The sequence below is a fragment of the Helianthus annuus genome, chromosome 7 (genome assembly GCF_002127325.2).
Source record: "Helianthus annuus cultivar XRQ/B chromosome 7, HanXRQr2.0-SUNRISE, whole genome shotgun sequence".
NCBI lineage: Eukaryota > Viridiplantae > Streptophyta > Magnoliopsida > Asterales > Asteraceae > Helianthus > Helianthus annuus.
In genome coordinates, this window is record NC_035439.2 from 56806483 (window position 1) to 56821275 (window position 14793).

Sequence of the window (14793 nt, forward strand, 5' to 3'; positions counted from 1 at the left end):
ATGAGAGCAGAGCATTCTTCGCCTAAGTTAACTAATTGCAAAGTTTCAATTTTCTTTTTATGAGTGAGGAAGTCCCTCATGAACTTAGAGTATTTGGGCATTTGGGTTAGGACATCAATAAAAGGAATATTGACATGCAATTGTTTTAACAGACTTTCGAATTTTGCGAATTGCTCATTGGTCTTTTGACGAATTAACCTACCGAGGTACGGAACTCGAGGAGCCTTGGCAGGCTCTGATGACGGAGGGGAGTTCTTTTCCTGCAGAGGCGGGGGTACAGTTTCTTCTGTCGGCGGTGGCGCCTTCGCAGGCCCCACGGTGCGGTTTCGTAACGTGATGAGATGAACTTGCGCTTTTGGGTTTGTTTCGGTATTGCTTGGTAATGCACCTTGTGGTCTCTCGGAAAAATTTTGAGCTAGTTGATTTAATTGTTTTTCTATGTTTTGAATACTAGCTTGTTGATTTCTAAAATTTGATTCTAATTGTAGAAACCTTTCCGAGTTTTTCTTTTCAGTGTCGGAGATGAGGCGAGATACAGTATCTTCAAGCCTTTCTCGTCCACCTTGTTGTTGAGTGAAATTTTGTGACTCATTTCTTGGTTGTTGAAAGTTTGTTCATTGGGTTTGATGGTTACTACTATTTCCAGGCTCTCTCCAACCAAGGTTTGGGTGGCTTCGCCATCCTTGGTTGTAGGTGCCCGTTGGAGGACCCGACGGCCTAGGTCTATTATCAATGTAGCTTACCGACTCTTGTTGATCTTCCGTTTCTTTCATACAACTCCAATTTTCATGTGGCCCACCACACCCTTCACAAGCCATAACCGAGACTGTTTTTGTCATTTCTAATTTTTTTTTATTTTTTAAGAAAGGGCCTCGATTTGGGCTTGGAAAGAAGTGCTTTCATCAACCTTATGGGCGCCCGGGGCAATAGATTTATTGCCTCGGGGAGTGTGCCACTGAAAATTGGTTTGAGCAATTTCCTCAATTTGGTTATATATTTCATGCGGGCGGCGATTACCTAAAAGTCCCCCGGAGCTAGAGTCAAGTGTCTGCCTTGTGTGTGGCAACAATTCATTATAGAAAGTGGATACTTGTTGCCATATCGCAAGGCCATGATGTGGACACTTGCGTAATAGTTCCTTGAACCTTTCCCAAGTTTCATATAAGGATTCCCCGTCCTCTTGTGAATATGTATTAATTTCAGTCATTAATTTAGCCGTTTTAGCGGGAGGGAAATACTTATATAGAAATTTTTGGGCTAGTTCATCCCAGGTGTTTACCGATCCAGCTGGGAGGGCGTTGAGCCAAGCTTTCGCTCGGTCTTTTAGTGAAAAAGGAAACATTCGGAGGCGGATGGCGTCATTTGATGCTCCATTAATCCGAAAGGTATCACATATTTCTAAGAAATTAGTAATATGTAGATGGGGATCCTCGTCCGCAAGCCCATGGAAGGTTGTGGAGTTTTGGAGCATTTGTATCAAATGCCGCCGAAGTTCGAAGTTATTGGCTTCAACATTCGGTGCATTGATAGCGGCGCCTAGGTTACCTATGGTGGGTCGTAGATAATCCATGAGGGTACGTTGGTCCGCCATAGGTGGATTCCCCGAAACTTTCTCTTGGTTTTTAGCTTTTAGTCTTTTTCTAAGAAAGCGTTCGGGTTCTTCTAAAGGTTCTTTTATGTCCTTATTAGAACTGGAGCTCATACACTACATAGGATGGCCCCTGGTTCCAAGTCCTGCAATAAAAACAGAAAAGAATGTTGGTCAGAAGGTTCACCACGGCCCCGTGCTCAGCGAACACGGCCCGTGGTCGGAGTTACAGTGATTGTTTTCCAGATCCCAGTTACTGGAAAGTTGGACACGACCCCGTGTTACACCGACACGGCCCCGTGTTCAGCCTTCTGTAACTTGGAAAACTAAAAACTGCAAGTAACGATGTTGGGCACGGCCCGTGTCCGACCAGGCACGGCCCGTGCTGAGCTCTGTAGAAGCTGAAAAACTAAGAAAATCCTAAAAAATTAAAAAGAAAAATAAAAATATGATTAGGCCGTTGATTCCTAACTTTCTAAAAATCCTTGTGTCCCCGGCAACGGCGCCAAAAACTTGATGTGTGCGAAGTGTAATATAATTTAGATGTATATTTAAGCCCCTTTTTACACTTTTAGCCAAGTTTTAAATTTATAAAACACGATATTTACTAACACTAAACACACATATGGGCAAGTGCACCCATCGTGGACGTAGTATAGTGTTGGTAAGATACCGAGGTCGTCCAAGGACACAAGAGCTTTTAGTACCGGTTTATCCTCAACGTCTAATCAAATCAAAAAGTTAGAAAAGGTTTTTTTTTAACTAAGAAAATAAAAACTAACTAAATGCTGAAAAATAAAATAAAAATAAAAACAGATAGACAAGATGAATCACTTGGATCCGACTCGTGTATTAGTATAACCTTTGATTATTTTCGCACTTTTGCACTTGTTTAAGAGATTATCTTAGTTATTGTCGTAGGCCCCTCTTTTGAAGGCGACGTTACCCTCAACCCAGTAGTTTGAGTCAGCAAGGATACAATCCTAAAGGGTCGGGTTATTGAAAGATAAAGAATTAAGTTATTAATGCAAATTATCGTAGGCCCCGCTTTTGGCGGTGACGTTACCCTCGACTAAGTAGTCTGAGTCAGCAGGGATACAGTCCTAAATAGCCGGGTTATAGTATTAATAGTAGTTAACTTATGAGGGGGGTCAAAGAGTTTGGATCCCCGCCATCCAATACCTATGGGCATTGAAGGAGATCCTACTAAATTTGACCCAGGTCCCTTGCAGGACCTCTAAACGCTGAACAAGGGCAAGACCCTTACCAAACCGTTCCCTTAACCCCCAACCAGGTAGCCAACATACCTCCATATAGACCGTGGAGATATGAATGGTGAAAATCTTTTATTTTATATAGACAGTAAAATAATGCCAAGACACCACGGACAAACGATAAGGAAAGATCACCTTCAACATAAGTAACTAGTTATTAAAGTCATTAATACAAAACCAAATAAAAAGTGCAAAAGATTAAAAATAAAAAGTATTATACTAAACACTTGTCTTCACCAAGTGATGTAAGAGACTTAGGCAAACATGGCCTTGATTGTCAACAACTCTTACGATCAATTTTGGATCCCGAGACGACTCACACACTCTATGATGGACAATGGATGATGGTGGTGGATGATGGTGTTATGGTGGTGGTGGGTGGTGGATGAAGTGTGAGAGAGGTGGTGTGCCAAGGGATGAGTTGAAATGAAACCAAGCACTCCTATTTATAGGCTGAACAGAAGGCTGGGCACGGCCCCGTGTCCGCTGGACACGCCCCCGTGCCCGTCTGACACTATCTCTCTTCATTAATTGTAATTCGCAATTACAATTAATGCGCCTGCTGTACTTTCGCCACGCCCCCGTGCTCACTGGACACGGCCCTGTGGTGGGCAATAGAAGCTTCTATAGGTTTGTCTTTTCTGCTGCTTCTTGGACACGGCCCCGTGCTGGCTGAGCACGGGGCGTGTTCAGTCTTCTGACTTCTCTTTTCTGCTTGGGAGGATGCTGTTGAGGGGTCGGGCAATCCACTTTTGTTCATTTTCTTGTATTTATGTTAGATTTGGCTGTCTTTTTGCTTCTTTTGTGAATTTGAGCTCATTTCATCCTGAAAATACAAAAGAAAGACAAAAACACTCTTTTTCCAACATTAGTACTTAAAAAGGGTTAGTTTTATGCCTCATTTGATGTAATTTATATGTTGCATTTTACACACATCATCTCTCATTTCTCCTCTCTCGGCTGACACAAAAAAGTGTGACAGCTACATTGTTACATAAAAATTCCGTTGTAAAAAAGTGTAACATGTTTTTATGCATATTACAAAATAAGGACTATATTATAATACATGAGGAGGGGCATTTTAAGATACCAAAAAAATAAGAACCTTTTCCTTCTTAATTTATAAATACACCCCTAAAATGAGGGTAAATTGGTCTTTTAAACAATAATTATATTTTAGCCCCCGATCTTATTGCACTTAAGTCCCTAAGTTTTAACATAATTATGGGTAATTAGTTGCATTTTTTCCTTCCAAAACAAACTTATAATTTTTTACGTATTCTTGTCATATCTTATAAACTATAATGTTTTTAAAAATCCAAAAGTATCGTGACGACCTACTCATTGTTGTCGACGTTTTGATAGTTGCATTGATCAGTATTGATGCGTGGATTGAAAGGTACAAGTAGATGATGCATCGGTGTACAAGTGATTAAAGCCCAACGTACTTAGTTATTATCTCAGAGTGTTTAATAACTATAGAATGTCATTAAATCCCGTCAATTTCATCATCTTATCTATATTACATTTTAATTCATTATCTTTAACAAAATTATAGATAATTAGTTAATAGTTACACTTTATCCACTTATAAAAAAAACTAACTCTCCCCCTCCCTGTCACACCCTGAATATTGCGGAAGCGTGATTATGGTGTGACCTTCTTAATATCATTCCATTCAATCATAACAACCACTATATGATAAAACCATAGATCGTCATCCATTAAATAGATTTGAAAACAACACAAACATCATTGTTAAACAAGACTCTGATTTCAAGTTTTACAAACCATACGAATTGTTTTAAGAGTTCACAAGGACTCTTCAAAAGACTCTAAATAAAACCAATATTTGGAAGAGGTGTGTGGTCCAGGATAGGACACCCTAACCAAACCTTAAACCATGGATGACAACTTTTATTTTTAATAACACTTGAAAAACCTTCGAACGCCCGCCAGATCCACCTTTAATTTCCTGAAATACATGTAATTTGAAAACATCAACAAAAGTTGAGCGAATTCATGTGTGTGTTTGTGAAAAATCCCTTGAAATATTTGTGAGTATGTTTATATGTGAAAAATGAACAGATCAATTAATTGTTTGCAAGGCCATCAATATGTGTGGAATAGTGTAGGAAGGCTCAATCCTTTGCGTATTTCGCACCGGGCCTCCCGGCTGGAACGACATAGTCACCACATGAGCCAACTCGCGGATCATGGGTGGGGCTCGCAACACCCAAATAGATCTATCACTCATGCCCCTCGGTCATTCTAAAGGATTAATGGTCTCAAGCTAACGCCTACCCTTTCACATGATCTAACAGTTCATTCCATTAGTAAATTCTAGGGATGGCAATCAAACCCGAACTCGATGGGTAAACCCGAAACCCGACACATTTGGGACGGGTTTGGGGTCGGTTAATCGGGTTTGGGACGGGTTTGGGAATAGTTTTTATTTTTTTCGCGGGTTTGGGACGGGTTTGGGATTTAGTGATATACCCGTTTACCCGACCCAATTACCCAATAAAGTGTACCCGCTTACCCGATTATATACCCAATATAATTTCTTTTATATTATTAATACGTATATATATATATATATGATACATCCATTTTTTACACATATAGGTATTCTATTCCGTATACATTGTAGTTATTTGATATATATATATTTATAATAACAATACAAAATGTAACCGGTTAGTAGTTACCCGATAGATACCCAATGGGTTTTGAGATGAGTATACTCAACGAATAATCTTTTTAAATTAACGGGTTTACCCGAAACCCGCGGGTATACCCGATACCCGATGGGTATTTACCCGCTAGAAACCCGACGGGTTTTGGGACGGGTTTGGGACAAGCTTATCTAATCGGGTTTGGGTTTGGGATTACCTAAACCCGTCCCAAACCCGACCCATTGCCATCCCTAGTAAATTCTTTGAAATCATAATCATTTATAACATGTACTTCACCCCCGAAGTTCTTTATACTTAATTTCGTATTAAGTATACGTATTTGTATTGTAGTCATTAAGTATTCTTTATACTTAATTTCGTATTAAATCTTCTGGAATAGTATCCTTAATAAAAATCATATATATATATATATTTCCAAAATATGTACTTCAAGGAATATTACTTAGAAAAATTATTTATAATTTTTCTTTGGCAAACATATTTGTATTCTCTTATAAATTCCAAAAAAATAATATATTTTCAAGTCCACTTGGAAAATATATATATAAACTCATTTTCCCCAAAAATGACATACTTCACATTTATTTAAGAAAGTGTATATTTTCCCAAAAATATTGTATTTCATGTTTGCTTAAGAAGACATATATTAAAATAATATATCTTCTAAAAATTTCAAGAAAATATATTTCGTACTTGCCAAACATAATATAGTTTTCTCGTGTCAAAAATATGATATATTCTTGTAGTAATTTGTAAAGATCATATTTTTACTTACTTGATATCCAAAATATTATTTACCAAAATACTCTTTGTGAATAAATTTTCCGGAATATTTTGTAAGTTACACTTCATGGCTCGGTTCTCCAATATTGTTGTATTAGCTTGTATATTTATTCTTTGGAATTTTGGTATTATTTTAGATTGTAATTTCTTGGTATTTTGTGAGTTATAATATTTCAAGTCCTAAAATAATATAACTAATACATAAAATATACAAATAATCACACACATGGTGTCATCTAAATATATATTTCCTAAATACATATTTAGTCAGATTTATTTATAAAAACTAACCTCCAATATTTATATTTTTGTAACAAAAATTGTGGCAAAGTTTATGTAGGAAATCCATGGTTTAAAATACACTTGTAAATATTTGTTTAAACATATTTTTCTAAGTGTTTATATTTTTAGAAAATTTGCCATAGTTTCCCCTAAAAATGGAGGTTTCCATGCTTTTAAGCATATCATTTTCTTTTGTAAAAATCATCACAATCAATTTACAATCATCAACAAACAACCTTTACTTACTAATCTTGCCAAAATCATGCATATTCTACTACTTCATGAACTTGAATATTTGTAAAAATTTGTAGTAACGTACTAGTATTCTTAGTAAGTCTTGTTACCCTTTAAAATATGTTTACTTCTTTAAAAACTTCATTTTTAAAGAAGTTGGATGTTTACAACTTCAAAACATATTTTCTAAAAATATTTCTTTATGCAACCTTCTTGTTTCACAAGTGTTCTCACACTTGTTTAACTACTAAAATAGGATTTGTTTATGTAAGAACCAAGATTTAATGAAACTTATATTTTAACTTGGTTTCTTTGAAAAATCATTCATAAATATTTAGATCTACATGTTTAACAACTTACTTTGTTCATTACTTTTCAAGAAAACAAAGTGTTCTTTCAAGTTCATGATCTTTATGTGGATGATCTATCATCCTACAACAATTTCCTTTCTTACATCTTGCAAGATTATGTTTTTAATCATGATCTAGCAAGATCTTATGATGATCAACATCATTTCTACAAATAATCAATGATCAACAAGCATAACAACTTATATTCATCAAGATATCTTTACTAAACAAGCTTATGCTCATGTTCACTTCTTATGATTTTTAGTGTTCTTGATGTTTTTTATTATGATCTTCTTTAACCACTAAATATTGATGTAATATAGATGGATCAAGGTTCTTACCACTAGCTCAAGGCTAGGGATGATTCAAGTGAAGAAAATTAGTGGATAAAAGCAAACAAGAGAGGTCTTTGAACTTCCGAATGCTCCTATCTTCCTTATGTGACCTCTAACACCTTTGTGTGTTAATAAAATGGATGAAGCTAAGTCGAATGATGGTGGTAGGGTGGTGGATGGTTTCGGCCGAAAGCATGGGAAGGAAGAAGAGAGAAGTGGTGTTGGTGATCTTAGGTGCACAATGAAGGTTATGGAGCTCTTGGTTTAACTTATAATCCTTCATAACATTTTAACTAGTGTGTAATGTGTTTCAAAAGGTGAAACATGATCTAGTAATTTAATCAAATAAAATATCTAGTGAGCCATGCTTAGTTGGCCGATTATAGGTGGGGGGGGGATTCTAGCATAGGGTTTAACTAATTTAGTTACAATCTAGTTACAAATCAAGTGTTAGTTAGGGTGTTTAGTTATTAGATATTTTTAGGAGGTGTTATGATGTTCGGGGATCATAACTAGCTTAGTAATGTTAAAACAGTGCTTCTAGTGTAATTTGATGTTTCGGGTAGTGTCCGGTTGTTTGGCTAGATACTGGTTCGTTAAAGTGCTAAATTATATAGTTTAGTGTTCTTTATGTACCCTTTTGTGACACTTTTAATTCCCGACACTTAGGAAAGCATTCAGGATCATTTAAGCATATTTTTGCATGAAATTAGATTGTTTAAATGCTGAATTTTGCTGAATTCAGCACTTTGGGTGAGTTTTAGGCACTTTCCGGCACTTAAACTATCACTAAGAACGGCAGTTTTATGATCCTTACTTTCCTTCACACTATACTAGTGTAGTATCTTAGTTTCTGGCTCATTCTGTGTCTAAATGCACTGTCTGTCTATGTGCTGAGTTCTGTCAGCATTTTACTGATTCATCAGATAACTATGCTAACTGTACTTAAGGCATCATTTAAGGCAATACAGTTTTCATGCAGTAATGATATGACATTAAACTATATGTGATTCACATGCATGTATTAAGCAAAAGTCAGAAAGTAGTTAATTGAAATTTAGCAAAATCATTAAGCAATATGGGATGCACATGTAGGTATAAAGCAATAATCAGAAAACAATTCAGATCATTAATTGTAGTTCAGCACAGTCATTAAGTACTAATCATCATTAATTAATTGTACTGATACCTGGATTTTTGACAGTTGTCACACTCCCCCCAATTTTAAATGATCATAATTTTTGGTACGTTAATATATTTTTTTAAATCACACCATATAAATGAATATTTTATTCTCTTTAATTTGAGTATAGTATTGCTATCGTTTTTTAATTAAAAAATTGATATGTTACGTGATTAATAGTGTCTAAGGGTGAGTAATAACTGAATCGTTAACTGAAACCGAACTGAAATCAACCAAAAACTGAATTAACTGAATACTGATTAACCGAAACCCGAATTAACCAAAAACACGTATCGATTTTTATTTATACCCTCATTTAACCAAAATTAACTGAACCGAACCATTAATATTTTCATATACTTCTAGCTTTATACCTTCGTTCATGTATTTCATATGTATACCCCCATTTTATGTTTTGGAGGTTTCTAGTGGATCCTTGGATTTACCAGAATCTGGTACATCCTTGGGTTTACCAAAATTACCTTCACCAGATGTGAAAAACAAATTTTCACCCTGGATTTCCTTGTTTCCTTGAATCGTTGTGTGAATGATTCTTCACAAGTTGTTGAGATAAACAAATTATCCCCACCCGGATTTCCTTGATCAGTTTCTTGATCTCTATCCGTTGTAATTTAAACCTCCTCCTCATCATTTGATTCAGAGTTGAGATGGATTGAACTGGATACCTCCTCATTAACACCAGTTTTTCTAAATTCAACTTTATAAGTTGCAGTAATTGATTCTTCAGAATATGACTTAGCTACAGAAGTATCAATTAAAATGGTGTTTATGGGTGAACCTGTTCCAGCAACATGTGACTCTGCTTCATGTAGGATTTCTGTATCATGATGGGGTTCAGCTTCTAAATGGAATCCAGCGTCAGGATTCTGATGGCTTTCCTCATTTTCTGGTGAATTCCTGATCTGCAGAGTTGAGGTTTCCTTCAGCTGCTCCTGATTCTGATGACCATGACTTTTGAACTTCTTCTTTAGGTGAAGAAGAGCAGTTGTAAACACCAATAGTGGTTGTATCTTTAGGTGTATCTGATCTATTCAGGATCTCCTCATGTAGTAGTCTGTATGGTGAATCTGTTTCAAACAGATTCATCATACTTTCTGGTAACACAGGGACATCCTTATTTGAGGCCCACCATTGATTTGCATTCTAGGGCTTCATGGTTGTTGAACTCCAAATTCCTTCTAAGATAGGAATTTCCACATTTTTTCTCAAAGATCTCAGCAATAAAAATTGAGATGAATCTTGGATAAGGCAAGTGAGAAGAGATTCTCCCAGTTCTGGTGAGAATTGATCTTTTCATCGGATTGAAGATTTCAGTCCCATAATCAAGTTTGTACCCAGTTATGAGTCCATACATGTTTAACAGAATTGATTGACTAATTTGATCAGCTCCACCAATTTTTGAAGTGAGACATTTGTTCAATGTCTCCATCATTGTCGATCCCCAGATAGAGATACCCAAATACTTAATATGGCAAGTGATTTCAACAAATAGGAAAATATAGTGCGGAACTAGAAATCAAACTTTCAAGAAACAACTTACAGAATTTTTCAAGTGTATTAATGAATTTGTAAAACAAAGTTATTGGATATTACAAAATGAATACTTAAAGAATTATGTGCGAAGGGTAATGGAGTTTGTGGTGTGTATATTGAATGCTTAGCTCAACTCATTTAACCTTCTGGATTGACATCTCTACTTATAGAGAGTCTAGATCTGAATAAGCATTTGTTTATTCATCACTTGATCTGCACAAAGTGACTTTTTGGTATATTCATTGAATTGGTTATTGCCAACTTTCTACTTTTTGGATTGTGTCAGGGCTTATCTCTTAAGACAAGTTGGTCCACCAGAATTTCTGGTGACTAGCTTACCAGAATTCTGATGAACTTGATCATCAGAATATCTGATGATCAGACTTCATTAGAATGGTCTTGTCTGATTATCTTCTTTGTCTTGATCTTTTCCTGATATTTAGTTGAAGATGTATCTTTCTTTTCTTCTTGTCACTTTATCATGTAGACACATTTTTAGTGATACTCTTTGACTGTATCTTCAGCTTATGATCAGGTTGATCATCTTTTTCATCAATACATACATTAAAGTTTCCTAACAATTTTCCCCTAAGTATTTTAAGAAAAATAAACTACCTTATGACAGATGAATATACTTAGAGAAAATTTCCCAAACAGTGGAAAGAAAATTTGCAAGTCACACATACTGCTGTTCAAAAAAAGATTACAAAACAGAATAATCATAAAAATTAAACATGTTCTTAAACTAATTTTGGACGTTTGTGTACATCCCCTTTCTTCAGCTGTTTCTTGTAGTTGATGTACCTCTTGCATATGTCATACATTCCCTTGTACCATATTCTTGCTTGCATCCATTCATCAATCATTTGTTCAATCTCTTGTCTCTCCTTTTCTTTGTTTTTCCCTTTCTTCTAAAGTTGCTCCTGTTTTTTGTTCATGCACTCCTTGATGAATCTCAGTGTTTGGTTGGAGTACTTGTAGATGTCAGTACTTCTAAAGAGAACCTTGTTATCTTTAATATCTCTTAACACAACACAGGGATTATGTCTTCCTTTAATTCTGGGTAGTTCAAAGATATCTTCTGTTCTGGCATGATCTTGTAGCTCTGAGGGGATTGATGTGTCAGGTGGAGGGATGTGGACCTTTTTCTGATGCACATAGTCATAGTTGATGAATAAATCAAAATCAGCAAAAGATATTCTTTCAAATAGCTTTATTCCTGCTTTTGATATGTTTTTAGTGCTCTTCTGACAAATTGGTTGTTGCCTTTTTCAGCTTCATAATGATTCTTCAAAAACAAAATATCCAGAGGATGTAGGTGATCAGCCAGGTTTCCATCTGTTATCTTTTGTTCTATCCCATCTTGTCTGAGAAGAGTGTACCTGTTTTGTACATAATGTCCTCCCATGCCATCTGCACCAATCTTTTGTTCATCCACTTTCACAACTCTTTTTATTGGATTGACAAATGCATAGTGAATGCTTCCTCTACCTCTTTCTAGTCTTTCTTCCCTTATGCCTTTGTTGTATGGACTTTCTTGTCTTTTCAGCTCATCTTTCTCTGTCTAGTAGTATTCCTTCAGCCAAATATTACAAAACTATTATGCATCAGTGAAGTCAACTTTATTTATAAAAAATAGGGAAAACATGAATCTGTGTGTACCTTTATGTTCATTCATTTAAACAAACTTAAATGAACAAGCATTAACGAACAATGAAAATGAATGTTCTTTTGTTCGCCCATTGTATCTGTTAAACGTAGACGGAGTATGGGGTGTATACAAGCCGAGCTCAAGTTTGACTCATTTAAATGAGAGTTCGAGCGCGAACACGGTTTTAAGCTCTATTTTTAAATCTCAAGGTCCCACTTTGTGAGTAGTTTAAAAAGCTTGAGATCAGTTCATATATTATTTATTAGGGGATTTATTTTTTATACTTATAGGTAAAGGATCCTGTAAAAAGTGCCCAAAGTGTAAGAAATGTAAGAAATAATCTGGTGTTGACATGTGTCCATCAATTATATTAATGAATAAGGGTAATAATGTAATTTACTCCTAATGGTAGTTAAAGTCAATTAAAGGAAATGAGATCATGTGTTAACTATTTTAGGAGAAATTTTAGGAAACATATTTGTTTTTACGATTTTATACATCTGATTGTTTTATCTTCTTCATCATCTTTTAATCGCAGTGTTCATATCTTCTTTTCATCATCTTTAAATTGCAATACAATGTTTTTTGGATTCCAGATAAAACACCATGACTTGAATCATAGTCAATGTCTCCAGATCTTTAAAACACCATGCCATGAACAATGTCTCCAGATGTTTAAAACACCACGCCATGAACAATGTCTCTAGATAAAACACCATGACTTGAATTATAGTCATGGTGTTTTAAAATCTGGGAATGTTTTGTATTGATTGTCCAGATGTTAATACACCATGGATGTAATCACAATACAATGTTTTTTGGATTCCAGATAAAACACCATGACTTGAATCATAGTCAATGTCTCCAGATGTTTAAAACACCACGCCATGAACAATGTCTCCAAATGTTTAAAACACCATGCCATGAACAATGTCTCCAGATAAAACACCATGACTTGAATCATAATCATGGTGTTTTAAAATCTGGGAATGTTTTGTATTGATTGTCCAGATGTTAAAACACCATGGATGTAATCACAATACAATGTTTTCTGGATTCCAGATAAAACACCGTGACTTGAATCATAGTCAATTTATCCAGATGTTTTAAAACACCACGCCATGAATCTGATTACAATTCTTCTAAACGTAAAACACCACGCCTTGAATATTATATAAAACAAAGAGGCTTTCGATTTAGATCTTGGTCATTAATTCCAATATTTAAGGAAAAAGGAGTGAATGTAGGTGTTTTTGGTTGTGTAGGATACGGTTACCATATTTGAAACATTGAAAAAGACACTATTGCCCTTCGATTTTACATAAGGTCCCTCTAATTTAAACACAATTTACATTTTTATACCCTATTGATCTCAACCATTAGATCAAATATCCAATGGTTTAAAACACTTCTTACCCTTCTCACATTTTAAACATTTTTTTACCATATCCCTACCCTATATATATATATATATATATATATATATATATATATATATATATATATATATATATATATATATATATATATATATATATATATATATATATATATATATATATATATATATATATATATATATATATCATTTAGTTATTTCTATCATAATTCTATATTTAATCAATATTATTATGTAATATAAAACAAAAGTTATATAAATAATAGAATCATGAAGCCACTGGAACTCCATAAGTAAACTTGTGGTTTATTTATTAAACGAGCTTATTTTTGGGCTTCTGCTCAAGCTTGTTTATGTTTGGCTCGACTCGCCTCGATTTGAGCTTTGAGTGAGTTGTATTCTAGTAGATCACAAGTAGCTCTGTTCTGCTCGTTTACACCCCTAGACACCGGTTACTTTTCCACGGGGGTTACTTTTATGTTATAGTCGTTTACACCTCTAGACAAGGGTTACTTTTCTATCATAGTCGGTTACACACCCAGATGAATGTTACTTTTTTGTTATAGTCGTTTATACCCGTATTATCGGCTAATAAATCATAATTTAAATTATTAACTTAAACGATTTTATTTATTTTTTTAATAGCAAAGCTTGCTCCTACCCTACACTACACTAATTAATTAAATAACTCTTTTTGTCAAGATTTGAAAATGAGATTTTTTCTCTAAAAGATATGTGACTCTACCAAATGGCTAGCCTCACACATTTACATTTTCTTAAATCTTCTATACTATATAATAAAGTAAACTTATGGAGGAGACGTGTCGTATTACTATGCATCCTCAGAATTCTTTTTCCGACCTTTCTCTCTCTCTCTAATTTAGTTAATATATTTTAGGTTTAAATATTATATATATATATATATATATATATATATATATATATATATATAGTGGAGAGTTCAAATGAGAAGAATTTTTTTGTAAGAAGAAAAAAGAACAAATTTCAACCAATAAGAATGCTTTATTTTACTTCATTTAATATAAGTATTTAATGTTACTATAAGGGTACATTGGTAAATCTACATAGGTCATTAATTTGTAGTCTTCCTCTTTAATAGCTAATACATTAAATATTTTGTAACTTATCTTCAAAATATATTTTTTTTTAAAAAATAAAATAAAATAATTTAAAGTGTAGGATAAATTAGAAGTTGTGTAGGATAAATTACGAGTTGTGTAAGATAAATTTCAACGTGTAGGATGAATTTCGAAATATGTAGGACAACTTTTTGATGTGTGTAGGCAAAAAAAGTTAGTGTGGAGGATAATAGTCTTTATGACTAATTCATTAGTCAAAAATGATAATAAATGAGATAAGTGAAAAATTATTTAATGTTTTACAAAATTACCCTTTGTTCTTTTTCTTCTCAATTGATTTTTCTTCTCAAATGAACCTTCC

At 34.4% G+C, this 14793-nt stretch overlaps 1 non-coding gene across 1 annotated transcript; it reads left to right on the top strand.

Moving 5' to 3' along the window:
• Positions 1–1106: 1106 nt before the first annotated feature.
• On the top strand, positions 1107–1213 carry LOC118480840. The gene has a single exon (XR_004863821.1). It is a non-coding gene; the product is annotated as a small nucleolar RNA R71 (small nucleolar RNA).
• The last annotated feature ends 13580 nt before the right edge of the window (positions 1214–14793 follow it).